The 7,246-nt window shown below is 32.3% G+C and overlaps 1 long non-coding RNA gene across 1 annotated transcript; it reads left to right on the forward strand.

Moving 5' to 3' along the window:
* Nucleotides 1-5,501: 5,501 nt before the first annotated feature.
* On the forward strand, nt 5,502-6,689 carry LOC107949360 (uncharacterized). The gene is made up of 3 exons (XR_001697722.2): nt 5,502-5,613; nt 5,736-5,804; nt 5,948-6,689. It is a non-coding gene; the product is annotated as an uncharacterized lncRNA (long non-coding RNA).
* Nucleotides 6,690-7,246: the final 557 nt, after the last annotated feature.

Genomic DNA, 7,246 nt, shown 5'->3' on the forward strand with positions numbered 1-7,246 from the left:
ATTCTCTATTGATAGGTCTACATTATGCATGTGGGTTGGAGGTGAGTATGTCGTGAACCATGGATCTTCTTCGGCATCATCGCTAGGACCTTCACCATCTGAACCTCGATCTTCTGATTCAGTCAACACCGACTCCGGTTTAAAAAATAATGCAATTTCTAAACCATCAACCCCAGGCTCTCGGATTAGATCAGCATCGAATTTAGTGCCCTCTTCATTCTCAGTTTCACCAACATCTATCATATTAGATGTCCCCTTACCTATGGACATCGTAAGGAGTGCATCATCCCTTATTGTATAATTATCGAAACATCTAAAATAAGCTGTTGATTGCCAACCGTTGGAAGTTGATGTCATTTCCCTGTAAGTGTTCCCAGCGTTGAATATCAGCTGACTGAAGTTCAAATCCAAAACCACTAATTGAGTGTCGTGCAAGGGTCCTACCACTAAACCCTAATTGTTAAGTGTTCTGGCTACCGCGGTTGAAATCTAGGGCCGAAACAAATGAGTATATTCTTATTGATGATTCTAGGATATCATAATGGGAACTTTCTAACAGAGAGGTAAACTCACGACACAATTGTGCCGTTGGACTCTCGGCTTGTTCTTCCGTTCTGGCCTTTCGAACAAGAACATATGTCAACCTCCGAAGGCCTTCATCTGTCCTTGCAAACTCCGAATATAACTCGAGAAATTATAATCCACTGCCAATATGTGTTTGCACCATCGTCTTCAACCCCTTAGCACCTCTGATTTCGAAAGTGTCATATATGATGGGGTCGACCGAAGCACAAAATCGATATTTAATGGACGATACTCTCATTTGGTTGGATCAAACGATTTTTCTCCTAATTCTTTTCTGAAGTTCTGGCAATTCTATGTTCTGGTTAAAAGCCAATCGCATTGTGTTCTCTAATTAAAAAAAATGAAACCATTCTCCGTGTCACGCACTTCACCATTGTAGTAAACAATAACATTAATTTGTTCGCTCATTTTCAGATCCAGATAACCTGTTCCACATATTCGAAAAAAAACATCATGTAAAGAAATAGTAGTGTAATTAAATATGAACAACAAAAATCAATGCTTACTTTACACAAATAGGTTGCTCTAACTTATGCCTTATATACGAACTTCTCATATTCTGATCTTCTTACAATTTTTCTTAGCTCATAAATGAATTATGCCACTCGATGCTTAATTAAGTTGGTTTTATAGACCAAAAGTGACTTGCAGTTGGTTCAAAAAATTCCGTAGACCTAGTGGGAAGTTGAAAATTGTAGAGAGAAAACGGTTCAAGTAGGATGCACTGTCAGCAAAAGCACTAAAAGAGTGTCTAGCTAGAAGTGTTTTTACTACCATGTCAACTGAAAACACTTCAAGTAGATGCACTTTTAGTGCTTTTGATGACATTATGTCCTACTTGAGCGTTTTCTCTCTATAAATTTCAACCCCAGCCTTATTCCAAGAAACCCATCATATATCCCGGGATTCCCAGGATATATTTTCTAAACCTAACTATAAGAAAATAATAGATAAGAGAATAAATAATTTACTGAACAATTAGATCAAACTAATATTAAGAATGCGAAAAAAAAATAATAACAAATATTTCATCCTGGCTGAGTAGACCGAGTTTAAATTATGAATCCAATTCAATTTTTCAATTCGAATATACGATTGGTGTAAATACAATATTTTGAAATTTTAAAATAAATTATTATTTAACATCTCAACAAATTATTACAAAATAAATAATAAATCAAAAAAACCCTAAACCCTACATTAAATACCCAAAACCCTAACTCTAAAAACCAATAACCCTAATTTTAAAAAAACCTAGAACCGAAAAAATCAGGAGAAAAATGCTTCCAGCTCGAAGCGTTTTTAGGTGATTTGGCAGAAAATGCTTTCAGCTCGAAGCGTTTTCCAAGCAACACGCTGAAAACACTTCCAGCTAAAAGCATTTTACTGCAAATCACCAGCTGAAAGCGTATTCCAAAAAAATGACCTATTCCCATAATTTTTCCTAAAATCAACCTATTCACGTAAAAAAAAATTGGCATTTATTCATAAATTAGTCAAATATTTCTCTATCAATCCAGGAATATATTTTTATCACTTTTAACTGCTTCATTCTTCATGATATATAAGCACTCTAATTTTTTACTAATGGTTTGATGCCAATAAATAAATAGTACAATATAATATAATGATTTAGTTACGAAATAGCATTGTTTTTCTTCTTATTCATTTATTTCCATTTACTAAACAAAATATTGCAGTTTCTCTCATCGATTATACTATGTTCCTGTCTGCTTTGCTGACTATTGGTTTTTACTTTTAACTCTATATTCATCTTATTATTATTTTATTAAGATAATGTTATACAAGAGCCATTTACATAGAATTACATAATGAGTTATTTGCCTCTTAACTTTTATGAGAAAAGTTATTTTAATTTTATTTAATTTTTCCTTCTTTTATCTTTTAAATTTGTGTTCTTTATCAAATTATCTTAAAATGGATGAAAAATTAACCTTCGTTACTTTTGTTGATGTGCTCCCATGACAATTTACGTCAACAATTAATTATTTTTTTAAATTACTATATTTTTATAATTTTTATACTTGCTAATAATTTTAAAAACTATTTTTAAATGTTTTTTTATATTTTTTATATTTTTAATTTTTTAAAAATTATATTTTTTATATTTTTAAATAATTTTATTTTATTTTTTTGAATTTTTAAAATTTTAAAATTTTAATTAATTGCTGATATGCCATCCACAAAAATTTTTAGAGTGATTTGACAAACAACGCAAATTTAAGGACTAAAAGAGATGAAAAAAATAAATAAAAGATTAAAATGACATTTTTATAAAATTAGAAGGCCAAAAAATCTTTCTTCCTTTTGAAATTAAGTATATGAATATGGATTTGAGTAAAATATTGGGATTTCGATCGATAATGGAATATTTGAATCCTATTATTGTTTGTTATATTTATTGCAAATATTGCTAGCTCAAGTTTGTATATATATATAAATTAACAAAGATTTAAATTTAAGTTATTCTTAGGTTGGATCAACATTTAGTTAATAGGCCATATCTTAGGTATAAATATTGGGTATAATGGTAATACATATTGTATTCTCAAGAGAGAATCACTACACTAGGATAGGCTTTTAGCGGCATTTTTTGTGGCGTTTGAACAACAAACGCTGCGAAAAATCCAGCATTAGCGGCGATCTTCGTAAAACACCGCTAAAGCACATAATTAGCGTCGCAATGCAAAAAGTGCCGCAAAATATCTTAACCAAAACGCAGCGTTTGGTCTTGAGGTATATTAGAATTAGTGGCGCTTATGGAAAAACGCCGCTAAAGCACAGATTACGGCGCATTATAAAAAGCGCCGCAAAAATATTAACAAAAACGCATCGTTTGGTCTTGAGGTATTTTAGAATTAGTGGCGCTTATAATGAAACGCCGCTAACGAACATCATTAGCGGCACAATATAAAAAGCGTCGCAAAATATCTTAACCAAAACGCAGCGTTTGGCTTTGAGGTATATTAGAATTAGTGGCGCTTATGGAAAAACGCCTCTAAAGCACACCATTAGCGGCATATTATACAAAGCGCCGCAAAAAATCTTAACCAAAATGCATCGTTTTGGGTTGATGCAATTTAGAATTAGTGGCACTTATGGAAAAACGCCGCTAAAGCACACCATTAGCGTCGCATTATTCAGAGCGCCGCAAAAAATCTTAACTAAAACGCATCGTTTTGGGTTGAGGTATTTGAGAATTAGTGGCGCTTATAATAAAACGCCGCTAAAGCACATCATTAGCGGCGCATTATAAAAAGCACCGCAAAATATCTTTACCAAAACGCAGTGTTTGGTCTTGAGGTATATTAGAATTAGTGGCGCTTATGGACAAACGCCGCTAAAGCACAGAATTACCGGCGCATTATGAAAGGCGCCGTAAAAAATATTAACCAAAACGCATCGTTTGGTCTTGAGGCATTTTAGAATTAGTGGCACTAGAGTAAAACGCCATGAAAGTACATCATTAGCGGCGCATTATACAAAGTGCCGCAAAAAAAATCTTAACCAAAACATATCGTTTTAAACCGAAACATAACGTTTCGTCTTGAGCTATAGCGCCATTAGCGGCGTGTACAAGAAAACGCCGCTAGATTTCAGCTTTTAGTGGCGCTTCAGAAATGTTTTGACCAAAATGCATTGTTTCGGCTTGGCCTATAGATGTTGATCAAAACATCAGCGTTTTATTCCTTCGCTTTGCTAATAAGTTAAGCAAAATGACGTTGTTTTCTGTTGAGGTATATAGACATTAGCGGCGCTTGTACACAAACGCCACTATATATTAAGCATTAGCGGCGCTTATTTGGAAACGCCGCAAAAGTTGAGCAACACAACCTCTTTTTTTGTTGAGCATTAGAAGCATTAGAGGTGTAGGGATCATGGTTTATTGTTTAAGGGTTTGATTTTAAGGGTTAGGGGTTTAGGGTTTATAGTTTATGTTTTATGATTTAGGGTTTCCTAACAGATATAGGTTAGAGGTTTAGGGATTACAATTTATGGGCCATGGTTTAAGGGTTGGGGTTTAATGTATAGGTGTTACGGGTTAAAGGTTAAGGGTTATGGGTTTAGGGTTTATAGTTTATGTTTTATGAATCAAGGTTTAGGGTTTATGAGTTTAGGGTTTAAGTATTATGGTTTGTGTATGGTTTCTGGTTCAAGTGTTAGGGTTTAAGGTTAAGGGTCTCGATGTGTTAGGGTTCATAGTTCATGTTTACGGTATAGGGTTTAGGGGACAAGGGTGAAAGGTTAAGGGTACTTGGTTTAATGGTTTGAGTTTAAGGTTTAGAGGTTGGAGATTAAGGGATAGGGGTTTAGGGGTTAAGGTATAAGGGCTGGTTTTAAGGTTTGTGGACTAGGGATTATGGGTTCAAGGATTGGGGTTTAGGGGTTGGGGCTAAGGTTTAGAGTTTAAGTGTTAAAGGGTTAAGGGTTTCAGAGTAAGTGGTTTAAAGTTTTTTGGTTAAAGGTATTAAGAGTTTAGGGTTTAGAATAATTAGTGTTTTTTAATTTACATATTAAATAATTTATTATATAATTGATCAAAACATAATATTAATTTTATTATATTAAAATTTATATTACTTAAATCTACAAAAATTAGGTATTTAAAATTGATATGAATTATGTAAAAATTAAATATAAAATTGTAAAAAGATGGGAAGATTAGTGGCGTTTTTATATAAAGCGCCACAGTAAGTAGGCAATAGCGGCGTTTTTGGTAAAAACGGCGCAGTTTATCTCCAGGAATTTAGGGTTTTTCTGGCGTTTTTTGTTAAACGCAGCAAATGTTATTTATGCAATTAGTGGCTTTTTTTATTAGCGCCACAAAAATTGGAATTTAAACGTCGTCGTTTTACTTAATAGTGTCTGTTGTTCCAATTCTAAAACTCCCTCACCCCGACTCTCCCTCCATCTTTCTTCTCTCCTGCAAATCCCTAGACCTTTCACCTCTTCAACGATGATTTCCCCTCTTCTTGGTCGAATATCGCTTCTCGTTTGGGCTGACTGGTAAAAAACTTTCCAAATCCCTAATTTCTCCGTTGACTCCGTATATGGCTGTTCATTTTTCTGTTCGATTTTTTCTTTCTCTAATGCCCGCTTTGTTTTTCCTTTCTCTTTAAATTCCATAGACCTTTCAGCCCTTCAACGACGATTTCCCCTCTTCTCGATCAAATATTGCTTCTCGTCTGGGCTGACTGGTAAAAATCTTTCCAAATCCCTAATTTCTCCGTTGAATACGTATATGGTTGTTCATTTTTTTGTTTGATTTTTTCTTTCTTTAATGCTCGCTTTGTTTTTCCTTTCTCTTTAAATTCTGTGTTGCTTCTGTTGCTATCTGTAGGCCATTCAACTTGGGCATTCCAATTGTTGCTCTTATTTTTTACGAGTGAAGTCGTCTGCTGTTCATTGCAGTTAAGGTAAGTTCGTTTTCTATTTCCTGTATTATTCGGTATGTTAGATGTTTTCTGGGTCTTAAATCTAAGTGTTTATGTGGTCTGACATATATTTTAAATATGTAATTTTTACATACCTAATAAAATTAAAATTAATGCTTAAAATAGGGAAATGCTTTTGATGAAATAAAATAATTTATGATTGAATACCTTCAATCTTGTTTCATAGCTGGAAAATGTTATGGATTGTGTATGTCCAAAAAGGTTTTTCTGTTCGGTTCGTTTACATTATACACGCTTCAAAATTTTGAAGTGGATTGTGTTATGGATTGTGTTTGGACAATCATTTTGAAGTGGGGAGAAGATGATGAGAAAAGCTACGGGTTAAATGATGGTGATGTAATTATTGATTAAAATTCAAACCCCATAACTATTTTTTTGTCTCTAATCCCTTTCATTGAAGGACAATGAAACATGGATGCCTAAGTTGATAGCAACAGCTAGCTGTTCTTAACCTTGTATGTCAAAAGCTGCAATTATAGTAGTATTTACCCTTCAAAGTCATGTTTTCTGTTGTAATTATAGAATAAGGCCATTAAAGTCAGCAATGTTTGTTAAGAAGCAACCGAGAGTTGTTTTCCTTTTCTGCTGATATTGAATGTGTTTGAAATGCAGAGGTTGAAATGCAAATATAATGGGAATATTTGATGGTTATATCTTCCAATTTCTATTTTATGGTTTCATAATACTGTATTTATTTATATTACGATTTTGTTGCTGGTCTTACATTATAATATCACAAAAGTATTAATTTATCATGAATTAACGAGTTTTTATTATGTATTAATTTATAATTTCATCATTTTTTTGAAGGGATTAATTAGATTTTTTAAATTATGTATTAATTTAATTTTTTAAATTATAATGCAGCAAGTGTAATTTGACTCTAAATATGATAATTATATTTCAAGAAATTAAATTAAAGTTTTAAATATGATAATTATATTATGTATGAAAAATATAATATTTTTGAAAAGTAAGTTTATTTAAATTAAAATAAAATGGAATAAATATTATGATGTATCCAATAAGAATACATGAATGCATTTAAATATATGTATATAATTTATAACACTTTAAATAAATAATAAGACAAACACACAAAGAAATAGTCTTTTTTTCTTTAATGTATCTTGCATAATAACTTACATAACATACATAATATAGAATTTACATAAAATACAACT

Source organism: Gossypium hirsutum, chromosome D02, assembly GCF_007990345.1.
Source record: "Gossypium hirsutum isolate 1008001.06 chromosome D02, Gossypium_hirsutum_v2.1, whole genome shotgun sequence".
In the NCBI taxonomy this organism is placed as follows: Eukaryota; Viridiplantae; Streptophyta; class Magnoliopsida; order Malvales; family Malvaceae; genus Gossypium; species Gossypium hirsutum.